This window comes from Chelonia mydas, chromosome 1, assembly GCF_015237465.2.
Source record: "Chelonia mydas isolate rCheMyd1 chromosome 1, rCheMyd1.pri.v2, whole genome shotgun sequence".
Taxonomy (NCBI): Eukaryota; Metazoa; Chordata; order Testudines; family Cheloniidae; genus Chelonia; species Chelonia mydas.
In genome coordinates, this window is record NC_057849.1 from 236,330,432 (window position 1) to 236,356,691 (window position 26,260).

A 26,260-nucleotide genomic window follows, 5' to 3' on the forward strand; every position below is an offset into this window, starting at 1 on the left:
AGCCTTTAAGGTACATGAAAATAACATTTTCAAGCTTTTATCTGCAGCCGTGAAAACTAGATTCTCACATAAACATATATCTCTAGGTGCTGGTGCATCATGTAAAATATGAGCTATCATGAGGGTCATGATAAAATCACTGCTTTTGTGAGTTACATTTTAAAGACCTGCTATGCTGTTCCAAATAGAGCTCACAGATTTTTTTTTCTCCCCCCGTGAAATTTTTTTACTTTTAATTAAAAAATCAAACACTGAGGTTTTTGTCCAAAAACCATTACTGAAAATTTTGATTCTGAAATGCTCCCATGGTGCCTCATGCCCCATTCTTCTTGATGGGGCAGTGTTCCTGGCCACACTACATCACGCATGATGCACTTTGGTCTCCTCTCCTGCTGACCCACTGAATTTTTTTCATGGGAGGTGTAGTCCATCTGGGGAACCCAGCCCACAGAGGTGAGTTTTCCACAGAAAGCACACTCGTAATGAAAAATTTTGTTCCTTCAAAACCCCGATATTCAGTTGAAAAACAGTTGTGATGGAAAATTGTCAAACAGCCCTAGTTCATAACTATACAAAACTGTCCAACTTCTGCAACAAATGACACAAGTCTCCTACAACCAACAGTCTCACTTGATACAAAGCCCTTTTGTTCACCATCCAGTCTGTGTATTGAATGAGGCTGGGGTCTTAAAGGGGGAAATTAAAAGTACATGGGCATATAAACTAAAGTCAATCATAACACATACATATAAGCAATCCGAATTAAGTTTCCACAAGCAACTTTAATTCTGTCATTTCCAAATGTTTGACTTTGCAACTTAAACAACAGTCTTTAATGTAGTTTTTTTGTACTGAAATACATTAGAGCTGGTCAAAAAAACCTATAAATTTTCAGCAAAAAAAAAAATATGTGTGTGGGTCTTTTTATCAAAATGTGAATTTATATTCTATAGGAATGAAGTTTGTGTGAAGTTTATATGTATAGCTCTTTCTCTCGCTCTCTGTCACACACACACACACTTCTTTAGTGTTTTTTTAAAAAACTAAAGAACCTGGACAAAGATTGTACATGCATCTCACCCATATACATTTTTTTTAAAGGACAATATTGTGACTTTAGTACTAGCAAGTGCAGATGTGTACAGCAAACATTATGATGGCCCCTGGTGGGATGATCATAAAGGGATGAGGAAGTGTGTGCAGCATCAGGAAGTGTTAAAGGTACACACTCTCCTTACAGTGTGGATGGTACCACCCACTGTTTCATGTTCTCTATGTATATAAAGCTCCCCACTGTATTTTCCACCGAATGCATTCGATGAAGTGAGCTGTAGCTCACGAAAGCTTATGCTCAAATAAATTGGTTAGTCTCTAAGGTGCCACAAGTCCTCCTTTTCTTTTTGCGGATACAGACTAACATGGCTGCTACTCTGAAACCTAAAGGTACTTAGGTTTCTCCTTTGTTCACATGGTAACAGGAGGCAAAGCTTTCCCTTATGCACATTTGTCTCCTACTGCTTATCTTTGAGCTTTTAAGGTGTAATACTGTTGATTACAATTTTTTTTTAAGACTGACATGATGGTGTCCTTGGAAAGCACCTGTTCTCAGTCAAGAACATTGCACTAAACGCTGCCTTTGCCTTCTAGTGTACATAATGTCTTTGAGTCAAACCTGAGGTCTTTACTTGGTTAAACTCCTATAGATTTTAATGGAAGTTTTGCCTGGGTAAGAATTGAGGAAAGACTGAGTGAGGAGCTCATGATTTGGCCCATTATGCATATGTCAAATATCCACTAAGTCAAGTTAACATAACACATTTATCTTCATGAGTGTGGAGAGGTCATCAGCCTAACAGGCTGTGACATTCATCTGTAACTGAAAGATTAAAATGCCCACACTAGCCTCTATTTGCTGTAATTGATTGGCTTTTCTATTTATAACTCACGCCAATGGCTCTGCGTTCAGAAATGACATTTAATAATGGGGCGACTGTTGCCCAGGAATCTAATTTTTAGGTGCTTGTCAGACCTGCTCTTATAACTGATCTGTGTGCCAGAGCCCTGAGCCTGCTGTTTCAGTGTGGCATTGGAGGACTGCAATAGCTGCTGAAGCGGGAAATTGACAATTCTGGTCATGGACTACCACTTTGTTGTGTAGCTTTTGCAGCTGCACAGTAAGTGTCTCTGATGCACAGCATTAGATTTCTAACTGAAAACTGTGTTAATTACTCAAACACCATACTCTATGTTAGACACCTTAATGCATCCAGGCCTGTTTCGTGTACAGCATCAGCTCTGTACACAGCATTAGTCCATGTATGTTATGTGTACAGCATTGGCTGCCTGCACACCATTAACTCAGGTCTTCTTTGATCCACTTTAATACTTGCAGAATAATCTAGCTCTCAAATTCATCTCCTGATGTCTGGTGGGGTCATTATCCTGTTTGAATGTTTTATACAAGCTTGCCATCTTTAGGCTGGGTATGTAGCAAGATTCCAGGTTGTGGTTGGGGTTTGGTTTTTCTCTCTCCTACTTGCTTTCTCTTTAGAGTTTCCTGCTCTGCATGCTAAGTTCAAGTAGACGACCTATGTATATTTTTATATTTGAAACTTAAGAGCTGGGATCCCAGTGAGTAAGGCGTTGCTGGAAGTTAAAGATGTACAGTACCGAACAAAGTGTTTTAGGTAATTTGATACCATGAATAAACTGTTCCCATTCTTGTACAATTGTAACACTTGATAGTGGGAGTTATCTGGTTCATTTCACGCACGTAATGCTATAAATTTAAATATGAGGTGCAATAAGGTGATGATGAAAATGAAATGTCATATCCAGGCGCTTGCTCTCTGCTCAGAACTTAATGCTATTGATATTTAGGCAGCATGATAAACACTCGGGACTCCACTGTGCCATTATGGGGTGGAGGGATAGCATGGAGGTACACCAGCCCAGTGAGAGCACCTGAGGTACTTTGCCTCGCAGAAACTGAATGCCTCCAGGAGAGCCCCAGTGCACAGGAGAGTGTGTGCACTGCTACACACCTTTAAGGGATGCAGTGTACTCTCTTTCCCCCTGACATGAGAGTGGTCAACTCCATGGTTGTGCATAGGGGTGGAGCCATGACTTTGCCAGCTCTGTGCCCCTCCCTTGAAGAGCCTCATACAGCTTTGCAACTAACTAGTTTTTGGGTTCTCTGACCTTTCTGAAAATAAAAAAAAAAAAAGTTTCATTTTGGTTGAATGAACATTTTGTTTGACATGAAATGAAACATTTCCTGTCATGTTCAAGCTTCATTAAATGTTTTTTATAAACAAAACTTGGAGAAGGAAAGGCAAATCCCCAAATTCCTGTAGTTGTGTAAAGACTCCTCCTCCTTTGGCATAAGACCTTACAATCAGATTTTGGTTTGTACATAGAGTAGGTTTTACTGTATCTGTCTTCATCAAGTGCCGGATGCTGATCTGAATTGCTTCAAACAGCATGTTTGGAATTCTAAAAGTTTAGACTGTAATAGGACAAGACACAGGGGATGTGTAAATTATATCATTACATATTGCCAGAGGTCAGCTAAAGTTCATACTGGAATGTCTGTGGAAATTTAATCTTTATAGAGATTTTTGAAATATTGTGGAACATATGAGCTTTCAAAAAATCAAAGTATGTTTTATACACATATTAAGAAGACCTATCTATATTTTGACAAAACTTTGAAAAAAGTCTTCTGGAGCCAATAGTGAAGACCACAGAAGTTGATCCTGCAAAATTCATCTCCTGAACTTCTACCGAAATTCTATCAAAACTGGTTCGAGTCAGATTGTGCTTTGAAGGCACTGGTTTTTTTGGGATCTGTGCAGGAGGACACTGCCAGAGTTCTAGTGTCAAGAGAGGAGTGCATGCCTGCATGGGGAAGCTATTGACCAAGAAGAATGAGATGTTCCTGTAACCCATTCCTGGGGCATTGGGAGGGGAAGGGCAAATGGTAGAGAAGAGAAAGAAGCAGCCCAGGTTAGAATGTACAGTAGAATCCATATCCAAACATCTGTGTTTCTTCAAGCCCAGAGGGAAACACTCTGCTGTCATTATCCTGAATTTTACGGTGGTAGGGTGATACTGTGAACCCGGCAGTGACTAATACAATGAATACTAGAAGTCTGCATCTGGGGAACAGTGTTATAGTCAATATGCTCTTAAAATCAATGTGCCTAATGAGAGTTAAATTCTCAGGGTCAAATTTTACCTTTAAACCCCAGAAAGACATCCATGGGGTTGCTTGCGTTTATTCGAGAGCAGAATGTGGCCCACCGTAATTATGCTCAAAAATATCAAAGCCCTTTAGAGGAAATTACTTATCACTGGAACTGCATCACTTACCACAAGACCAAGTTTCTGCCTTGATACTGGTTAGCTTTAGCGGCCTAAGATATACATGTAGCTGGATTTTCTACCACTTTATATTAGATTTTGATGGCAAAGAGCCTATCGTTTATGTAGACTCATAGACTTTAAGGCCAGAAGGGACCATCATGATCATCTAGTCAGACCTACTGCATGATGCAGGCCACAGAACCTGCCCCACCCACTCCTGTAATAAATCCCTAGCCTCTGGTTGAGTTACTGAAGGCCACAAATCATGATTTAAAAGCTTCAAGTTACAGAGAAACCACCATTTACACTAGTTTAAACCTGCAAGTGACCTGGGCCCCATGCTGCAGAGGAAGGCGAAAAACCCCAAGGTCTCTGCCAATCTGACCCAGGGGAAAATTCCTTCCCAACCCCAAATATGGCAATCAGTTAGACCCTGAGCATGCGCACAAGGCCCACCAGCCAGACACCCAGGAAAGAATTATCTGTAGTAACTCAGAGCCCTCCCCATCTAGTATCCCATTGCGAGCAGTTGGAGATATTTGCTGCTAGCAGTCACAGACTGGCTACATGCTGTTGTAGGCGGTCTCATCATACCATCACCTCCATAAACTTATCAAGTTTAATTTTGAAGCTGGTTAGGCTTTTTGCCCCCACTGCTCCCCTTGGAAGGCAGTTCCAGAGGAACTACCATACTGGGTCAGACCAATGGTCCATTTAGTCCAGTATCCTGTCTTCCAACAGTGGCCAATATCAGGTGCTTCAGAGGGAATGAACAGAACAGGTAATCATTAAGTGATCCATCCCCTGTTGCCCATTCCCAGTTTCTGGCAAACAGAGGCTAAAGACACTTCAGAGTGTGATTTTGCATCCCTGCCCATGCTGGCTAATAGACATTGATGGACCTATTCTCCATGAATTGATCAAGTTCTTTTTTGAAACCTGTTATACTCTTGGCCTTCACAACATCCTCTGGCAAAGAGTTCGACAGGTTGACTGTAAGTTGTGTGAAGAAATACTTCCTTTTGTTTGTTTTAAACCTGCTGAGCATTAATTTCATTTGGTGACTCCTAGTTCTTGTGTTTTCAGGAGTAAATAACACTTCCTTATATACTTTCTCCAAACCAGTCATGATTTTATAGACCTCCATCATATCCCCCTTTAATTGTCTCTTTTCCAAGCTGAAAAGTCCCAGTCTTATTAATCTATACCCCTAATCATTTTTGTTGCCCTTTTCTGTATCTTTTCCAATTCCAATATATCTTTTTTTTGAGATGGGGCAACCAAATATACATGCAGTATTCAAGATGTGGGCATACCATGTATTTATATAGAGGCAATATGATATTTTCTGTCTTAATCATCTCTCCCTTTCCTAATGATTTCCAACATTGTTAGCTTTTTTGACTGCTGCTGCACACTGAGTGGATGTTTTCAGAGAACTAGACACAATGACTCCAAGATCTCTTTCTTGAGTGGTAACAGCTAATTTAGCCCCCCATCATTTTGGATGTATAGTTGGGATTATGTTTTCCAATGTGCATTATTTTGCATTTATCAACATTGAATTTCATCTGCCATTTTGTTGTCCAGTCATGCAGTTTTGTGAGATCTCTTTGTAATGCTTCACAGTCTGCTTTGGACTTAACTGTCTTGAGAAGTTTTGTATCATCTGCAAATTTTTCCACCTGACTATTTACCCCTTTTTTCAGATCATTTATGAATATGTTGAACAATACTGGTCCCAGTACAGACCCCTTTAACCTCTCTCCATTCTGAAAACTGACCATTTATTCCCACCTTTTCTTTCCTATTTTTTAAGCAGTTACTGATCCATGAGAGGACCTTTCCTCTTATCCCACGACAGCTTCACTCCTGTGATGGTTAGAAACCTTCATCTAATTTTCAAGACTAAACTTGTTGATGGCCAGTTTATATCAGTGTGTACTTGTGTCCACACTGGTGCTTAACTTAAATAACTCCTATCCCTCCCTGGTATTTATCCATCTGATGTATTTATAGTGAGCAATCAGATGTGTCCCGTCCCCCCGAGACTTCATATTGTTATGCTAAACAAGCCAAGCTCCTTAAGGCTCCTCTTAGAAGGTAGGTTCTCCACTCCTCTCATCATCCTAGTAGCCCTTCTCTGCATCTTGGTAAATAAAAAGGTTTCCTTTCTATTGCAGTTTCATTTAATTCCTTCTGTTTCAAAGGTTCTGTGTGACTTTCAAACCCATTATCATTCATATATCATTCCTACATAAAAGGCCTGGAATAATATATATGGTATTAAAATACAGGGAGGAAAACCAAGCTTGTAGGTCAGAGTGCTTAATTGCTTTAAAGATGGCTATGACCGTCTTGCCTGGACTTGGATAATTTCTCATAAGAAACGAGGTCAGGCAAGACAGATGAGTCATTGACTAAGTCTCTCTCCTGCATACAATGCACTCAACAGAGACAGAAAAAACACTTAGTGAGGTAGCTAGGAAGCCTAATTAAGGCCAAATTCTGATCCCAGATGCAGTTGTGCAGTACTTAATTATTTCTGTGGGTGTCTTGAATGCTCCCAGAAGAGCAGAATGTTGCCCTTAGGCATCTCAATACTAAATAATAAAAATACCAACAGTTTATATAGCATATTTCATCAATAGATCTCAAAGCACTTTACAAAGGTGGTAAGTATCATTATCCCCATTTTACAGATGGGAAAGCTGAGGCACACGGATGATAGTGACTTGCTGAAGGTCACCCCAAAAGCCAGTGGCAGAGCTGAGGTGTGTATATGTGTGTGGGATCTTTGTGGTAGGCAGGTGTGTTTTGCCATCCCTGTGAAAATCTTCCCAAATTTTACCAAATGATAAGCCTTTGGAAAATCAGTTTGCATGTGTTCAGTAGAGACTTCAATTCTAGCAGCTAAAATCTCCAAAGATTCTGTCCCCAATGAGCATGCACAAGCCTCTCTCAGCTCCTAGTGCTGATCAGGCTGTGCATGTGCCATCCCCATAAAGCAAATGAGCATGCTTCAGCCCAGAAAGCCAAAGCAAAGCCAGACTTTCACTAGAACAGCTGTTGTGGGACAGGGTTGAGGAGGGTACTGGAACAGAGAAGCGGGAGCCAGTGTCTCCTGTGCTCTCACTGATCCCCCTGCTGGCACCCAGGCAGCATGGAGGAGGTAAGTGGCTAATCTGAATGCTAATCTGAAGTGGGGACAAAAGTCTGATGAGTGGGGAGGGAAAGGAGTTGGGACAAGGCATCAAGTGAGACTGGGACTGGAGAGGGGACTGGGGCTGATTGGGACAGGAGACTAGGAAGGCAAGCTGTGGGGATGAGGCTGGGAATGGTTGAGCAAGGACACTGGAAGCTGGCAGGGAGGGGGACTGGGAGCCAGTGAGGGAAACAAGGGGAATGACTTGGAGTCAGTTGGCTGTGAGGGGCTGGTGAAATTGAAATTAGGCAAGGAGTTGCGAGGAGAAAGATTGTCTGGACAAGGAGAACTGGAGAGTGGGAATGGGAGTGGGGAGATTGGGACTGCTTGGGCAAAGAGCCTGAGATTGGAAGACAGCAAGTCTAGAGGAGGAGATTAGGACTGGGTAGGAAAGGAGAATGGGACTGGGACCAGGAGCCAAGGATAGGGAAGGCACAAATCCATTGAATGAGGCAGGGGCCCTGCAGAAAAAAATAATATGCAGTCATGTAACTAAAAGCTGTCATACTGTCAACGCAGAAGGGGGCTGAATGAAGGTTGCACCAGAGCTGTCAGCGCTGGCATTTCCTACCTTTTGAGGGGCTGACTTTGCAACCTCAACAATGTTCTTTTAATATAGTTTTATAAATGGTCAAAATATGCATATAAGAATTTCTTCAAAATGACATTGATTTGTGGACAGGTGTTTGGGTATAGGCATACTTATACACAGTGGAAACATCCCCTAGTGTGACAGTTACCCTTGTGAAGAGAATCAACACAAGGCCTGCGCACTACCCTGAGGGTTTAAATAGGATGTAGATTGTGCCGATTCCTTTGGTTGCCTCTCTGCCCAGAGATTAATTCCCCCCACTCCACAAAAACAATCTCACTACAGTGAAAGTTCACAATACCTTGACCTAAGTTTTCATGTGGTAATGTCCGGAAACAATTCAAGACATTCATTCCACTAAGCTATACATTGTTTTGTTATATCCAAGTCTAGGATAGGCCAAATCCCTCAGTCCTTAATCAAGCAAAACTCCCATTAATGTCAATGCCAGTTTTGCCTGAGTAAGACCTGGCCTTCTTAGCAGATCCCAGTGAATATTAGAGATACAGCAGACTGGAACAATTTATGTTATACCCTCTTTCCAAGTGCCACAATATACCATCTCTCTCTCCCCTTTTACCTTCATTTCTTTTGTATTGACCCAAACCCCAATGAAATACTATTTTTAAATAGACAGACCTATTCCCATTAAATTTGGTACGCCGATAAAAGACACCACTTCATTGCATGCCACAGTTAAGATAGATGGAAATAACATTTTAAATTCCATTTATCTTTTGAATAGATTATTAATTATCCAAATATGATGGATGGTTACTGTGGCAGTAAAAATAATCTTGAATTTTTTTCCCATTCTTTCCCTCAGATATAAATTATGTAACAATCTGAGATGGAATATAGTTTTCCAAGTGAATTGCGCCAGTAGAAATGAGATACAAATTATGATGGATGTTCTAAGAATATAATGCAAAAACACTGGAGGCCAGATGATCTCCTCATTCCATGTGCAGGATTCCCATTAATATCAATGGAAGATCTGCAGGCAGAACGAAGGTGGCATATAGCCTATGGGCCTAATTAGCTTCTCTGTTGCTGTGGTGTAAATCAGAAGCAGCTCCACTGAAGCAAAAGAAGTTACATAAAACCAGCATGGGGGGAGAATTAGTGGTTACAGTGGAGTTACACTGGTGTAAAACTGGAGTAACATAGTGGTGAATCAGGCTGTCTGTGGCTTAAAATATCCTGCATTGTTTTTCATAGAAATGTATCTCGGCAATATGTTTTATTATGGAATTTTCAATATCACTTATGCCCCTGGGAGCTGCTTATGTTTGTCTTCTACACAGAACAGCATTACATTGCTGTTTGGAATATTTTGCTGCTGGCTCCGAAGTTTGGAGCGTGTTCTTGTCCAATATCATCAGGGGAGCTGCTAAATACATGGGTGTTGATAGACGTATCCCACGGTGCACAAGTTCTATTTCCCTGGGGGAAAGCGTTTCTGATGGCAACAGGCATGACTTATTTTATTTTTTCCCACATCTGGATTTCTATCAAAGGTGAACTGAAAAGGTTTTGCTACAGGATAACCACTGGAGGCGGTCTGGATCACTGGGTGATTAGTAGTGGGGTTAGTGGGGCAGGGAGCCTTTCATTATTAAACCATTGGTTCAAATCGAGTCCAAACAGTTTTTGATCAAAAGTCATTTTTTATTTGCTTGACAACTTTTGTAAATGAGCTGATGATTTCAGTCCTGCTCCTAAGAGCCACATGTCTGTACCACAGAAGACCCACCATGACTGGCTTGCACTGGACTCTTCGCACACTGTTTTAACCCAGACTAAGGAGATGGTCTATCCTATCACTCTGAGGGCTGTATCACTTAGCTTGCATTAGTGCAGTCAAGTTACTCCACTTGAGCTAGCCTAGCTCCAGTGAGAAAGGCGATCTTGTGAAACAACACTTGAGTCACCCCGTGAATTTGATTAGCAGCACAGAGTATTTGGATTAGCATCTGATGAGTTGTGCTAACTCATGTTGCAGCCTGTACCTGCATCCCCACTAGCCCAAGCACCACCGGTGCTCAAGCTTCAACCCATAACCCCTGAGGGGCCAGTTAGCCTGAGTTTAAAATAAAGCCCCATTTAACTCCAACCAGAGATTTGTGTGTGTGCGCATGGGCATCGGGTTAGGGGCAACACTCAAGTTATAACTCAAGCTAAAATCGTAGCAAAAGGCAAGCCCTTAGTGGTGGACCCCACCCCAACCCCTCCCCACTTCAGTATGGATACACAGTAGTGGAGAGAAGTGTAGGAGCCATTGTACACATAGTACCTATGCTGTGGATAAATAGAGAGCGTCATGTTCCAGCATTGCCTACACAGCACCTTTCAGCAGCAGTAAATTCACTCTCTGCTTTGTGAGAGCCCCAAATAGGATAAAGTACATGGTTGTAAAAATGTTTGCTTCCATTGTACCAGGACAAATCTTGAGGCTGTAATTGCTTCCTTGAGGCAATTCTAACCCCCTTAACAACATGAGAAGTTTAATATACACATTTCCTGGGCTTGGCCAGAGTGAATGAACTCACAAGTATCATAAACAGAGTATGACTGAAAGTGCCCTCTGTTCTAATGAACTCCGATTTTCAGTCCTTCATAACTTAAAAAATCAAACACCAGCAAACTTTGAGACTGAAATTTCTCACTCCTACTTTCAACCAAAAGGTGAACTTCTTTAGAAAGCTTTGAGAAATGAGAAAGTTGAGCCATTTTTAGGTTACGTGTGTGCCTTTTGAATTATGTGAACGTGAAAAATGTCTCTTTAAAAAAAGCAGCACACACACACGATGGGCTAGATCCTCAGATGGCATAAACCAGCATAGCTCCATTGACTTCCATGGAGCCATGCCAGTTTACACCAGCTGGCCCAAAGCTTTTTTTTTGGCAGTCAGATAATTCAGAAAAAAAGTTAGTTTTTAAACTTCAAGCTTGCTCCGTCCTTAGTTCCTAAATGAAAATGGATGCTTGTGGTGACATGGTTATGGAAATTTGGTTCACAAATTAAAGGCTACAAGAGATTGAAAAAGCTACAAATGAAGTATTGTGCATGGCCAGTGCATCATTTCCAATCTCCTTTAATTGTGTTTGTGAACCACATTTTTCCACCCATTCTACAAGGTATTTTTTCTCATAGAGAAGAAAGACTGGAGAGCTATTGGTGGTCCCTTTGTGGGAAGGTGAGAGCCAGAGGAGAAGGGGCAGTCTATTTCAGCTGAAAGAGATTAGGGTACCAATTGGAAGCGATAGAGTTAGGCTGGGGGTTGCTGCTGCAGGGTAAGGAGGGAACAGAAGATAGGTCTGGAGGAGGATCCAAAACAAGGATGCTTATCCAAACAAGAGGCCAAATATACCACTGGTGTTAGTATGAGTAATTCCACGAAAGTCAATAGAATTGCACCCCCTTGTGCCAGCTTTGAATTTGGCCACCCAGCATTTCAAGGTTTGTCCAGCACTAATTTCCAACCATTGCGTATAGACTGTAACTGTGGGATGTACTCAAAGTAGTTGCAGAGCATTAGTAGGAAGGAGTTTGACATAACCCAGATCTCAGTGGCCTCCTTAGAAACGGAGCTTGAAGGTTCTGACTCAAGATTATAAGAAGCGGAGAAAAAAAATGAAGAATAGGGTGCCATGACACTACTAGAAGTGAAGTTACCAAAGACTATCACTCCCAGAGCAATCATTGCCAAAGACATGGAAAACAAGCTCAGTCTGAGACTTAAGGGGGAGGAAAGTGGGGTTTATGATGGAGCTGAGAATGGATAATTTTGGCTTCTATCTATGATGATTAGCTGAGCTTCTTAGTTCTACATAAGTGCTGGAGCATTTAATTGGGCACCCTTGTTGTTGGGCATCCAGTCTTTGCTTTCAAGAATGTGGGGTACAGCAGGCAGAAGAGGTAGTAAGCATGTGAAGGGAAGTGGAGCAGACGGAATGAGTGTCTCCAGAAACATGGAGTACTGTGTGACTGTGTACTGTACTTGTCATGTGCGTTGGCACAGCTCTACTTTCTGATCTTGTATCAGAGACAAGATCTGCTGGGTTACTGTCACAGCTGGTTCTGGGTTTTAAACTTCCTGCCTCCAGTTCAGGGCCCACAATCCTAGCACTTTGCCAGAGTCCCAGTTCCATATACTCCAATTCACAGTATGATACCTATTTGTTTGACCAGGCTTTTGACTAACTTTTCCAATAATAGGAAATTGCGGGGGGGGGGGGAGAAGGGTCTGTGTTAACAAGCAAGGTTTTATTGAAATTATAAAGCAACAGAACATACCAAAATATTGTAGCTTTAAAAGTTGGTGATGGTGGTTGCTGATAAAAAGACCCTAGATGCCTTGGTGCTGGGCACCAGATATAAATTTCTAAAGTCTAGATTGTGGCGTTAGGCAGAGCCATAATCAAATGTCAGTGCATAAGAAGTATCACTTCAGGAATAGCCTAAGAGGCATATCTGAGTTGTTTTCCACTTCTACTATCTTCTTGATCTGCTGGGGGTTAGTGATTTAGAGCTGGTCTATGCCAGTAGCAAATTACTAACCCTATCACCACTCTACCCTGACTCTGCTACTCGACCTTGTGGGTACGGGGACTAGACCCACAGCTCCACCCACCCCCCCACCCTTCCCACCCACATGCCTCAGAGACAGAGATGAAGCAGATCAGTAGCTTCCCTTACTTTTACCCACTCTCTAGGGAGCCCATGTAGGGATGTAGCTGGAGCTCTTACACCCTTGCACAAGAGAATAATCCAAGTCACAGTCTAGCCTTCAATCAATGAATATGTGTGATGCTTTTACAATTTGTATAAATTTCCCTTTCCCCAAACAGATGTTGCCAGACAAGAATTAATGTATAACATGATAGCTGAATGGTGGTAGAAATAGCCTTGCAGTATCTGTTCAGTTACTCTTGTTCTCTGTCTGACCCACTCTGCTTTTGCTCAGGGTTTATGTTAAGGGACAGGAACATACTACTATTAATGCGGTGTCACGGATGCTGATGCTGAGCACTTGCAGTGAAGGTTTCTGTTTGATCTCACTGGTACAAGAGCATGTATGTTCTTTTTATCAGGAGCTTTCCATTCAGTTGATTCATTAGCCTTGCTAGTGCAAACCAACAGAGTTGTAACAGTGAGCAAGGACGGTGTTGTACAAAATAAAGTTGTAGAAGTTCCTTTATTTCCTCGCAGACAGAAGCTGGTTGAAATTTCTCTCTCATTTTAGGAAAGATTCATATTTTCTCTCAGTGGATCATAATAGGGAAAAAGCAGAGGAATAATCTTGTCTATATCTTCTCCCCTGCTTTGTGTCCCTGACAAAAGAATTGCCATATTTCACACTCTGTCCTGTTTTCTTAGTCTGTTTTTTAAACAACCAACCAACCAACCAGCCATTTGCCCTGGATCCCTGAAAAAAGTTACCAGCTGAGCCAGAGACACTGACAGCAAGTGGGCCAAGTGCATGTACAGCTCAAGGCCTGTCGGATGTTGCAATCCCCCACACAATCAAAGAAAAAGATACTCCGTGCCTGGACAGCGTGGTGAGTGGCAAGCCTAAGCAGATTGGCTGTATTGCCACCACCAGCAAGTTGCTATTCTCCTCGCACATACACTGATGCAAATGAGGAGTATCCTCATTGAAATAAATGGAGTGAATTCAGTGTAGAACAGGTGTCAGCTCAACCATCTGGAAAAAAAAATTACATCACATCACCTGCCTCAGAAGGGCAGCAAAATTAAAGCTTGACGCTTCATTAAAATGCCATGTTTACTCCAAGGTTATTCTGCCTTTGTGGATGGCACTGGCTGTGGAGATGGTGTGGTCAGCATTATCAGGAAAAACACTGATTCAGCACATCCTCTTGTCAGATGCAGTCAGAAGGGCTCCCTGGGAGTCACTGGCAGAAACGAAAGATGCCCCCTGCTGGAAATTCCAAGAGATCTGTGCCTGACCTGCCTACAGGAGAACACTGCCCTGTATCCAGGCCCTTGCTGCCAGGCCGAATGAGTTAGGCCCAACATTTGAAAAATTCTATGAGATGCTGGGATGACGGAGTGTGATAATTAGTGGAGTCATGCGTGTGCCTCAATTAATTCCCTGGTTCCTTTGGCTTTCTCAGAAATTCTTTGTAATGTTATCAGTGAGGTTGTATTTGGGGCTTATTTTAGAATTAAACACATTTTTTTTACATTACTCAGAAGGGATTGTGTCGTGATTACTCTGGTACTTCATGGAATACAAGTGCTTCAGAATCTAGAAGCACATTGTTTGCTATGCAACAGGCCCCTTGTATATCATCTCCTTCGTAAATATGTGACTCATTCATCCCACATCAGTATACAACCATAAACAGCAGAGGTTTAATCACTTGAGAGAAGGCCATGTTGATGTGTGAGTGATGAATGCATGTCTCTAGATATTAAGTCATTAAGCCGAGAAACAATCCAAACTTCATAACCAAGTAAAAAAAGCGCCTTTGTTTCAGGGAATTTAATTTTAGCAAGAGGGGCCTTGCAATTTTAAGCTAAAAAAGAATAGTCCCTGCTGAGATTTTTGAATTCTTCTTTTAAAAACAAACACATATTATGATAACTATTAACCCAATACTTTTTGTTCCTGTTTTAATATCCTTTTAACAGCCAAAAATACATTCATTGTGATGCAGGCTGCTTCCAGTCAAAATGTGCCTGACAGATCATAAGTAATACATAGAAAGAGACAGTTTTAGTGCAATTTCCCACAGACACTTCTATAGGAATTGTGTTTCTAGGGAGCAATAAAACCACAGGGAGGTTTTGCAGTATAATAAAGCTTGGCTGTTTAACTGAGCTTGCAGTTATTTGGCCACTGCATGTTCTTACTCAGTGGTTGGGAACTGAATTAAAAAATAACTAGCCTTTCACCTTTTGGGACCTTGAGCTAAATCGAGTTAGAATATTTTCAGTGAAACCAATATGGTGGTCTGAGCTTTGGTAGAGTTATATAGAACCTAGGGTCACATGTTGCCCCATGCACTCATGTAGTTCCCACTGACATCACTGTAGCTCTGCAGCAAGTCAGATGCCGTATTGGTGACTCCATAGTTACAATTACATTGAGATTCGCACTGATTGCAGGATTAAAATCTCTCTAGTTCCCACTGTCATGGCAGAATTTAGGTTCCAGATTTAGTTTCCACAAGAGCTTTGCAGAGGACAACTGAACTTTCTATGGATGAAATACTTATGATCTCTTCCGAAGGAAACAGTTTTAAATGACCCTTGTTGTTTTAATTTGGCTTTAACAATGCCACTTGTTTGGCCTCCCATCAGCTATAGCAGTCACCTAAAACTGAGCACTTCATATACATACACATTGTCATAAGAATCCAGATATGTGGCACTTTTCAAATTTTTAAACACAGACAGTAAACATTATTCCCTTTTATTCATCACACTAATCTAGTTCTGCAAAGAAAAGACAAACTGTCAAGCTCCACCAGTTACTTCCATTTGCCTCTCATATTCACTACCCCTTTTACCATATTATTACTCTCTCCTGGCTACACCCCTGAGCAGACCCCCACTCTACCTGCCTGTGTTTCTTCCTCTCACCTTCCAAACTTCCTTGCAATGTAACTCTCTTCAGTGGCAGGAGTTCCAGTCTGAAAGTTTTGGTTTCATTTGACCAGGGTTCACAGGGGATTCACTAGAGGGAGACGTTATCTTCATAGCAAATCTTCAAGCTCTGCTTCTCAGGAAAGTATGTCAGTACATCTCTCGCTCTCTACACCCCCCGTTGGGAGAGAGCAGGGGGGAGAGTTGGAGTGAAAGAAAGTTTTCTGAGAAGCTGAGCTTGCAGTTCCACTTATGGAGGCAGCTTCTCTAGCTGATGACCCTCCTGAGTTCCAGGTACACCAGTGTTGGCCTCCCTGAGCTGCAGTTTATCTTGTCTGGTAGGTGGGTGGTGACACTAATGGGGGAACAGGGAGAGCCAAGATATACAAGGGCTACAGAGCAGTGCTGGGGACAAAATGAGTAGCAATGCCACAATGTCAGCAGGGAGCCCCTCTCATGGAATATGGGAGTTCTCCTAAAAGCTGGATAATATTTTTCACTGAACTCAGCTACAGCCAGTGACAATGCAATCATTTTCCTGAGCAATATAAGGCCCCGATTCTGGAGTCGGTGAGTCTCTATTCAGTCACAGTGGTCTGCAAACAGGCATTCGATTGCAAGACTGGGGCCTAATTAATTAGTTAATCTGTGCCTTAGACCTCAGGAGCATTTACCTGGATGGAGGTATCAACAGACATCTACTGACTCATCACACAATTGTTGTCAGCCATTCATGAGCCTGTGTTTTCTTATTACACTGTCTGTAATAAAAGCTAATGCTGACTTTATGCCTGCACTTTCTAAGCAAAATATGTTTTAATTAAAATTGTGGGCTACGATAGGTTAAACCACAAAATTTCTCTAAAGAAGGGCTGCAATTTCATCTTCTTCAAGCTTTGCTATAATTGTAGGAAAATTATTACTTGTGTCTCAGTATTATAGGTTCCAGAAAACCTCCATTGCTTGGATACAGTAGACAAGGGTTAGGGAAATAACCAACTATTATAATGAAATTATACTGAACAATGGCTCATCTTCATTATTATCTATTTGCCAAATGCTGAACTGTAGACTGTTTGAGTGGTTTCACTTTAAATAAGATATAATTGAATTTTAAAAGGTTCAGAGGAGGGCACTAAAAAATGTTGGCTGTACAGCAGAATTTGCATTGCAAAGGTTAGAGATAATTAAGCAGGGATGGGGATCTGAGGAGGATGTGAAATTATAAAGGGCAAAGTGAAATCCAGTCAGTTCCTCCTTTTTGGCCAGTCCTATAATGTGAGAACACAGGGCTCATTAGTTTCGATTCATAACTGGTACATATAATTTTAGAGCAATATAAAAGGAAATGTTACTTACCTGTGGGTTGCATATCCACAGTCAGTCAGAACATCAAATTCTCTAATTTTTAAAAGAGCTAGAAGATTTTACAACCTGCAATAACATTTGTAATTATATATGCTAGGACAAGGGGCATTTTTATAAAAGATCTGAATTACACCGTGAGCTGAACACTATCAGACCTGGGCTGTCTGGTCTCTATTGGCAGGGATTTCTACATCTGGGATCCCCCAACCAAGAATGCTCTGTTCCCAGTGCTTGATAGTCAGAATCTGGGTCTATCCAGCTACAACATTCCTCTCTGGAACATTTTATCTTCAGGGAGACTATGGAAGGTAAAGCAAGAGCAAGCCCATTTCTTAGTAACAGGGCATCTCCAAAAGCTCAGAGATTGAGGCTGGGATAGGCACCTAAAATTTGGATGGTCATCTGAATATATTTATTTAACCTAGAAATCAAACTGAAAATCTCACGCTTTCTTGAGAGATTATTGCTACTTTTTCTTCCAGGTTGAGTCAAAGATACGCAAGAACATTCTCTTTCATGGTATGTGCTTCCAGGGCCAGCTGAACACAGGAAAATACAGAGGTGCACAAAATTGGAAAAGATAAAAGTTGTTCACCCTCTCCAACTTAACTAACTTTTTCAAATCCCCCAAAAGTTTGGTGAGTTCAGGTTTGTGTGGAGAAGGTAGGGGGCTAGTTCTTAATATTTCTGAATTGGAAAGCTCATTCTTCTTTCAGAAAAATTATCCAGTGTTATTAAGCCAGATCCTCAGCTGGTATAAATCAGTGCATCTCTGTTGACTTCAGTGGGAACCCAAACTCTTGACTTCAGTGGAGCTATGTGGATTTACACCAGCTAAGGACCTGGACCATTACTTCAGACAGTTAAATGCTGATCGTGCTTCACCTATTTCCCTAGACTCAGACAGAGCCATTTTAGCTTCTATCCTACTCTTCTTAGGGTTCCCATAATCCAGCAGGGAAGCAGGCAACAGAACAACCAGAGTCTCTCTCTCATCCTTACCTCTCCATGGAGCTACTGAGCAGTTGCAACAGGGAATAGAGAGCAGCTCCCAGGAGCATTCCCATCTCAGATCACAGCTGCTCCTAGGGCTGAAGGAGAACAACGGGGAGGCAGCTCGGGAGAAAACACTCCCAAACCACCTTCCTGTAGTATTTGACCTGACTCAAACAGCTCTGTTTGCAGGGTGTAACTGTTACACAATGCCCCAGGTGCATCATTAACAATGGGGACTGAACCTGGAACTTCTGGATTGTAAAAGCATGAGCCTCTACAGCCTGATCAAAAAGACCCTTTCTGGTAGCCAAGGCTATAGCAGGCTCAACCTCCTCCCTATGTGGCCCAGCCACCACTATGGGGGGACAGAACACCACACTGGGAAGGTGTGGGTTACACAAGTGAGAGAACATGCTTCCTATCCATAACCAAATAGATACTTTCTTATTAGCATAGTGGCTCTTATAGGCTATACCTTAGAGACTCAAGGGACTCCACTGATCTAATTTATCTAATCTTCGATGGCACCGATCACCATACTATGTGAGTACCCAAATCTCTGAAGATCCTGGGGGACTCAAATTCAGATATTCAGAATGGCAAAAGTATAGACAGTCAAGAGAGAGGGAGATATACTTGTAGTTTGTTAGATAGGGCAATTCAGATACTGGGGATATGGAAAATTAGGAACCTACTGTATTTTTTTCACACCTTGTACTACAGCCTTGTTTTTATACACCTTCAGGTGTTCACTGCTTTCTTTAACTGAATGTTAATGGTACAAGAGAGTCATTGATGGCAAATTGAAATAAATGGTTAATTTAAACACTTTTTTGAATATCCATACTATTAGGAAAGCTCCTTAAGCTGCCATGTGTTACTGTAACGCAGTTGCCATTCATAAACTTTCAGCTTGGGCATCACTGGATGTAAATTATTCAGTTCTGCACATGCGCACTAGCATGTGTGTTTCAATTTGAGATGTTATAGGACTACACATGCATGTGTATAGGTGTATAAAAGTCTCAAATGTTTGGGTCAAATAAGCACCCAAACTTTGGGTACTTTGCTGAAGCCTACCCACATTACTGGAGTTTGCAAAAGTGATTTGCGACTCTCAATAATAGTTCTGCACTTTTGATTCCATTCTCATCCAGAACCCAGAAACGCACAAGAAAAATTAGTGAAAAAAGTTAATTGAACTTTTCAGAGCTTATAAAAGGAAATGATGAAACAATCTGAGTTTAAAGATAAAGATTTGGGTTGATTTTTATTCAACAAATCCATAAAGATTTTGAAACAACTGAAATGATCAAGTGGGTGAATAAAACACAATATTCAAAACCCACTTGATTGCTTTTTTCCTGGTAGAATTACACTTAAAACACAAAGTAAAGCATTAAAAAGCACAATATCTAAAAGCTTGAAACATTAATTCAAATCCATAAAAACTGTTTCCTGGCATAATGGATAGGTAGGCTTGGCAGAATTCAAGTTTCTCTCTCTAATTTCAAGATTTAATATTTGTTTTTAAGCATTTTTAAAATGTTTTGTATAGATTTACATTTTCATAGTTGTGCAAAAATACGGGTGTGACAGGGTACATGCCAGGGCTGGCCTTACCATGAGGCCAATTGAGGCAGCTGCCTCAGATGCCAGACCGGGGGACGGGCGCACCACTAGGACCCAGAGTGTAGAAAATTGTGTCTGCTGCTGGTGCATATGGATTCTCTCTGCTCTAGATGCACAGAGATGGTGGAGTGCTGTGCTGGAGGAAGGAGGGCACAAGAGACATAACAGGCAGGAGAAAAGGTGAGAAGGAATAACAGAAAGCAGCAGGAGCTGCGGGAAGAGAGAGGAGGAGCCGCCTCTTATGTACCTCTCTAGCACCCCCAGGAGCCTGGACTGATTACCACTAGCTTCTCAGTGAGCTTTCTGCTGCTTCCCTAATTGGCTTCCCTAAAGGGCCTAACTGGCTCCTACTTCTCAGTTCACTTGAGGAGAACAGGCAGTGAACTGAAATAGTAGGAGCCAGTTAGGCCCTTAAGACGCTGATATCTTCCCTCACTCAGGCCCTGCTACCAGTCTGCTTATTTGTCCCCTTCAACTGAGTGTTGAGAGCCACTATAGCTGGCACAGAACAGCAGTCATGAGTGAAAGAAAAAAACACCCCTCTGGATCAGCATTCAGAAAAAGAAAGCAAGCGAAGGAAGCTTTTCTATCTAAGCAGGAAGGAGCTCTCCTGAGATACATGAACACAAATGTTCATGGTGAGCCTTCCGGGCCCAGTGAGGATGTGGGTGGTGAGGAGATGCCTGATCTTCCAGTTAGTCAGAGTGCAGGTGACCTGGCAGCTACTGCAGGATCCATATCTCCATCTCAAATGGATGTAACCATGCACATTCCTGAAGAAAAGTGTAGATCAGAGAAGAGTGTGGTGGAGGAGCAAGAAACAGCTCCTGCTGCATTTAGTTCCTTAAGTCTAGATGATCCAGGACTGTGGACCCATTTGAGCAGGAGCCTGAGGGACTTCCTCATACTGCATGGGCCACAGCAAGTGAAAAACTTCATGTTCCCCAAATACGATGAAAACAGAAGTTTCCATCCAACACATTACTGGCGTGAAATCCCCAATGGTGACAAAGTGGAGAGGCCAGAATGCTGTATACTGTTTTTATTGCAAACTCTTCCAGTCTAATGTTCCAGCCCCATTGGGTTTTACAGGAACAAAGGACTAGAAAAATCTGGCTAGAAATCTGGCATGCCATGAGAAGGCTGAAAATCACCAGAGAGCATTCCATGGGTGGAAAGAACTTGAGATGAGACTAAGGTTAAAGGCCACCATAGATGATCAGCCTCAAGAGAAGATTGCATCAGAGTCTCTTTATTGGCAAAATGTTCTGAAAAGGCTCGTTGCCATTGTGAGAATGCTTGCTACCCAAAACCTAGCACTGTGTGGCACTTCAGATCAGCTGTATGTGCCAAACAATGGAAACTTCCTGAAAATTGTGGAGCTGATGGCTGAGTTTGATGTTGTACTCCAGGAGCATCTAAGAAGAGTCACCACCCAAGAAATGTACACCCACCACTACCTTGGAAAAACAATTCAAAATGAGATCATACAGTTACTGGCAACAAAAGTCAAACAGAAGATTGTGGCAGATCTGAAGTCAGCAAGCTATTACGCTGTTATTCTGGACTGCACACCTGACATCAGCCATATGAAACAAATGACTTGAATGGTGCGTTTTGTAACAATAAGAGAACCTAGTGAAAATGTCCCTGCAGTGGTGACTGTCAGAGAGCATTTTCTAGAATTTATTGACATTGATGATACTACAGGGGTTGGTATGACAAATGTGCTTCTTAAAAAGCTGGAAGATACGGGAATTGCGATAGGTGACATGAGAGGTCAGGGCTATGATAATGGTGCCAACATGAGAAGAAAGAACAGAGGAGTGCAGACACGGATCCGAGAGTTAAATTCTCTAGCTTTTTTTGTCCCATGCAGTTCTCATTCATTGAACTTGGTGGTCAGTGATGCAGCATCAGCTTCTAGTGAGGCTGCTGAATTTTTTAATGTCATTCAAAGCATCTATGTATTTGTCTCTGCATCAACTCATCGATGGCAAATTTTGAAGCAACATCTGGGAACATCCTCTCTGACACTGAAACCACTCAGTGCCACATGATGGGAAAGTCGAGTGGAAGCGATAAAGCCTATCAAACACCAAATTGGGATGATAGAGGGTGCCATAGTTGCCCTTATGGAGGATAATACTATGACAGGAACTTTCATGGGAGAACAGTGACAGAGGGAAATGGAAACACCAGAAACATACATAACTTCAAATTTCTGTGTGGCTTAGTGTTGTGGCATGACATACTGTTTGAAATAAATGTTGTAAGCAAGAGACTCCAAGGTGTTGACCTTGATATATCTGGAGCAATGGAACAACTGGACAAAGCAAAGTCATACCTACAGACTTGCCAGTCAGATGAGGGAATTCAAAACGTTCTGAAGAGTGCACAGAAGCTGGCAGAGGAACTTCACACTGAAGCAATTTTTCCACCCATTCAAGAATACAAGAGCCACCGAAGAAGACATTTTGATTACGAGGCATGGGATAATCCCATAAGAGAGCCCAAACAACAATGCAAAGTTGAATTCTTTAACCAGGTGCTAGATTGTGCAATACAGTCAGTTGAGGAATGTTTCATGCAGCTCAAGGAACACAGCAGTATATCTGGGATGTTGTATGATATTCCAAAACTCCTCACTATACCTGAAGAAGACCTACACCAGCAATGCAGGGCACTAGGGACAGTGTTGACACATAATGACATGCGCAATATTGATGCGAGTGATTTAGGTGATGAACTGAAAGCCCTTTCAAGATACATTTCAGCAGGATCAACTCCAAAGGCTGTTCTGGAATATATGTGCACAAATAAGATGACCACCCTCTTTCCAAATGTTTTTGTTGCTCTGCGCATACTTCTACCACTTCCTGTAACAGTTGCCAGTGGAGAACGCAGCTTCTTCAAGCTGAATTTAATAAAAACACATCTGCACTCCACAATGACACAGGAGAGGCTGGTCGGCCTTTCAAGCATCTCAATAGAGCATGAGCTGGCCCAGACTGTGGACCTTCAGCAGGAAGCAGTTCAAATCTTTGCAACCAAGAAGTCATGGAAAGCACCACTTTGATTATTCAAACTGATAAAAATGCCAGTGTTTACTATTCAGACAAGAAAAGTTACATTTGCTGTTCCGGCGCTTGAAAGTGAAGTGTTCCTTAAAATTTTTGAATAAGGCATTTTAAGTTGTTACTTCTCCTTTATTGGGGTAGGTAGCAGAGCAGTACCATGAGAGGAGTAGAACAGGAAGAAGGCAGAATTGAGACCTTTCAAAGTTTTGGCCCAAGCGAGGGGGAATGGGGGCGTCATTTAAGCTCCCCACCTGAGGTGCCAAAATGTTATGGGCCAGCCCTGGTGCACTCACCTCTCGTGATCACCGTCTGTCACCGGGATGCAATCCTGCACTCTTTTTCTCTGCTCCCGGCATCCCATCGGTTGTTGCCTTCATCAAGTGGGTCTTCAATGCCTCAGCCCTCTGGCTAAGTCTAAAATGGACAGACAACCTTCCAGGGTAACAAAGGACTATCGCTGTGTCCTTGTTAGTGTCTGCAGCCCTGTCTCTGAGCACAGCTCTCAGCCGCTTCTGGGCTGACTTCAATTTTGTCTCTGCCCTGTTATGGAGCACTGCCCCCAGGGCTTTCTCCCTGGAGACTCTTTGTCCTTACCAGTTCCCTGGTGTCCCAGCTCTCCAGCCAGTCACTCCTTTTCTGAGGTGGGGTGCGGTAGAACCCCGAGGCCTCCAGCAAGGGGCCTCAACGGGCCTAGTATACCCCGTCACAATGGGGTTGTAAGCTTTTTTTTTTTCAATTTTTGTTGTTTTAATTTTCACAGTTGTGGGAAATTATGGAAGATCGGAGAGTAATTATTTAATGGCAGTAGATGTTGACATTTTAAAAATTAAAGCTTTATAACCATTAAAACACAAATTGTTAATATCATGTATCAAAATTTAGAAAGTAAATAGCCTTACATCAAATGCTAATAAGTTCTCAAGCAGTATTTTTCTCACTTTGCCTATATGTCAATTTTGATTATTATTGATGGAAATATTTTTTCCATCTGTGTGTGTGTACTGTGAAGTCGACGTTCATTGACATTTACCAGTAAAAATCTAATCTTTCCAAATCTATGGATAGGGGACTGGACTGGGATTTAGAGACTTGGGTGCTATTCCCAGCTCAGTCACCAGATTTCTGCGTGACCTTTAGCAAGTCAACTCACATCTGTGTGTCTCAGTTTCCCCAACTGTAAAATACACTCCTTTGAAAAGCACTTAGATTTATGGAGGAAAATCACTTCAGTAGAACCTCAGTGTTAGAAGTACCTAGGGAATGGAGGTTGTTGGGAACTCTGAAATGTTTGGAACTCTGAACAAACCGTTATGGTGTTCTTTCAAAAGTTTACAATTGAGCATTGACTTAATACAGCTTTGAAACTTCACTATGCAGAAGAAAAATGCTGCTTTTTTAGTAGTTTATGTTTAATGCAGTACTGTACTGTACATTTTGTTTGTTTGTTTTTTGGTCTCTGTTGCTGCCTGAGTGTGTACTTCCAGTTCCAAATGAGTTGTGTGGTTGACCGATAAGTTCGTAACTCTGGTGTTCGTAACTCTGAGGCTCTACTGTACATAAGAGCTAGGTATTAAATGTTGTTATAGAAAACTGAGTTTGTTGCCAAAAACAGAGTATGGGTGAAAGTGGCCAAAGAGTAGAATTGTCTACTGGGGTACTAAAATATTAATGGTAGGCCCAGTCTTTATCTAATATCCGCATTAATTATCTGGGAGACGGAGTAAACATCATGCATTATTCTTAATTGGAAGGAGTTGTGAACACCCATAGGGACAGAGAAATAGAATGAAAGGGCCTAGAAATATATTCAAAAAATAAGAGAATAAGATTCAGATTGGAAAAATGTAAGATATACTAGGGGGCAAAAAACTTGAAACACACACATTCAATAGAAAGGAGAAATCTGGAAAGAAATAATGTTGAAAAAGACCTAGGGTGTGATAGCAGACAGCAAATTAGGCATAAATTTTCAGTGTAATAGGACTGCAAAAAAGGCCAATACAGTTTTGGGCTACATGCATAAAAGCATCATATAATAATGCAGGGAGGTAGCTAGCCTGTCTGTGCACAGCCCTGCTGTGTCAGCACCAGGAACATTAGGCCCGATCATCATCGTGATTAATGGAGCTATGCCAATTTACACCAGATGAGGATTTTGTTAATTTTAGGGCATATTGTCAGCAAAATTGACATATTGGAAGGAGTTCTGAGAAACAACAGGTAGGGCTAGGGGCTGAAGGGATGAACATCTGAGGAAAAAATAAATAATCCTGAAAGGCATAATACAGTGAGAACTCAAAACAGGGTTTAACTGGTGTATTGGTTTTGCCCTACTCTCTGTACAGAGGTGAATTTCCTTTGAGAAAAAAAACACAAGAATTCTAAGCATTATGATTGAAGTTATTGACCAAGCATCCTTGATTTTTTGTGCAAACTATGCAAAAACATGAAGAAACTCTAAATGAAATAAATCATAATTTGTATTTGCTCATACAATTTCCTGTTTGGTACAGAGAAAACGTCTGTTTTCATATATAATTGTAAGCTTCCCATTTCTGACTTTGCAGACATTTCCTCAATTCACATATGCAATTGCACATTGTATGTAGTCAACTCTTGGAAAAAGGGCTATGGAAAAAAGACTGAAAAAGAATGAGAAAAGACGACCTGAAAATAGAGAAAGGAAGAAGAGAAAAAGGAATGAAGATGAAGGAAAGGAAAAAACTAAAATGCAAAGCAGAATAATTGTCAAAATGTTTTGCCACATTTTTTTCCAAATTTGAAAAACATTGTTTTCAAACTTGAAAAACAGTGTTAAAATCGATTAACCAAATAGGGGGGCAGGGGAACTCTACACCACTCACCTTCTATAAAATCAGATATAGACAGGCAAATAGAATATTTTTTTAGGGTTGTCTGCTAAGGGAAGGAGTAGAGGTGGCCTCTGGATGGTGGTAAGCACAGCTCTGGTTCCTCTGCTAAAAGTAGAAGGATAGCTCCCCTTCTTTAGTGTCTCCTTAGCTTGAGGGAGCTCAATTTCCTCTCCTCTCCTCTCCAGCTGGTGAAGTGAATCCTAGAATCATAGAACAGAAAAACGACCATACTGGGTCAGACCAATGGTCCATTTAGTCCAGTATCCTGTCTTCCAACAGCGGCCAATGCCAGGTGCTCCAGAGGGAATGAACAGAACAGGTAATCATCAGTGATCCATCCCCTGTCGCCCATTCCCAGCTTCTGGCAAACAGAGGCTGTAGACACTTCAGAGCATGGTTTTGCATCCCTGCCCATCCTGTCTAATAGCCAGGGATGGACCTATCCTGCATGAACTTATCTAGGGGTTTGTTTTTTTTTGAACTCTGTTATAGTCTTGGCCTTCACAATATCCTCTGGCAAAGAGT

General features: G+C 41.6%; 1 protein-coding gene and 1 long non-coding RNA gene across 6 annotated transcripts in view; one reads left to right on the top strand and one right to left on the bottom strand.

Moving 5' to 3' along the window:
* The window catches only part of RERG (RAS like estrogen regulated growth inhibitor), a 164,556-nt gene that overhangs the window by 91,548 nt on the left and 46,748 nt on the right, over window positions 1-26,260 (top strand). The window lies entirely within an intron of this gene.
* Window positions 25,326-26,260, bottom strand: part of LOC122464441 — a 136,128-nt gene continuing 135,193 nt past the window's right edge. The window contains exon 5 of the long non-coding RNA XR_006288472.1: window positions 25,326-25,935. This is a non-coding gene — a long non-coding RNA (uncharacterized LOC122464441). The remainder of the gene's footprint in view (window positions 25,936-26,260) is intronic.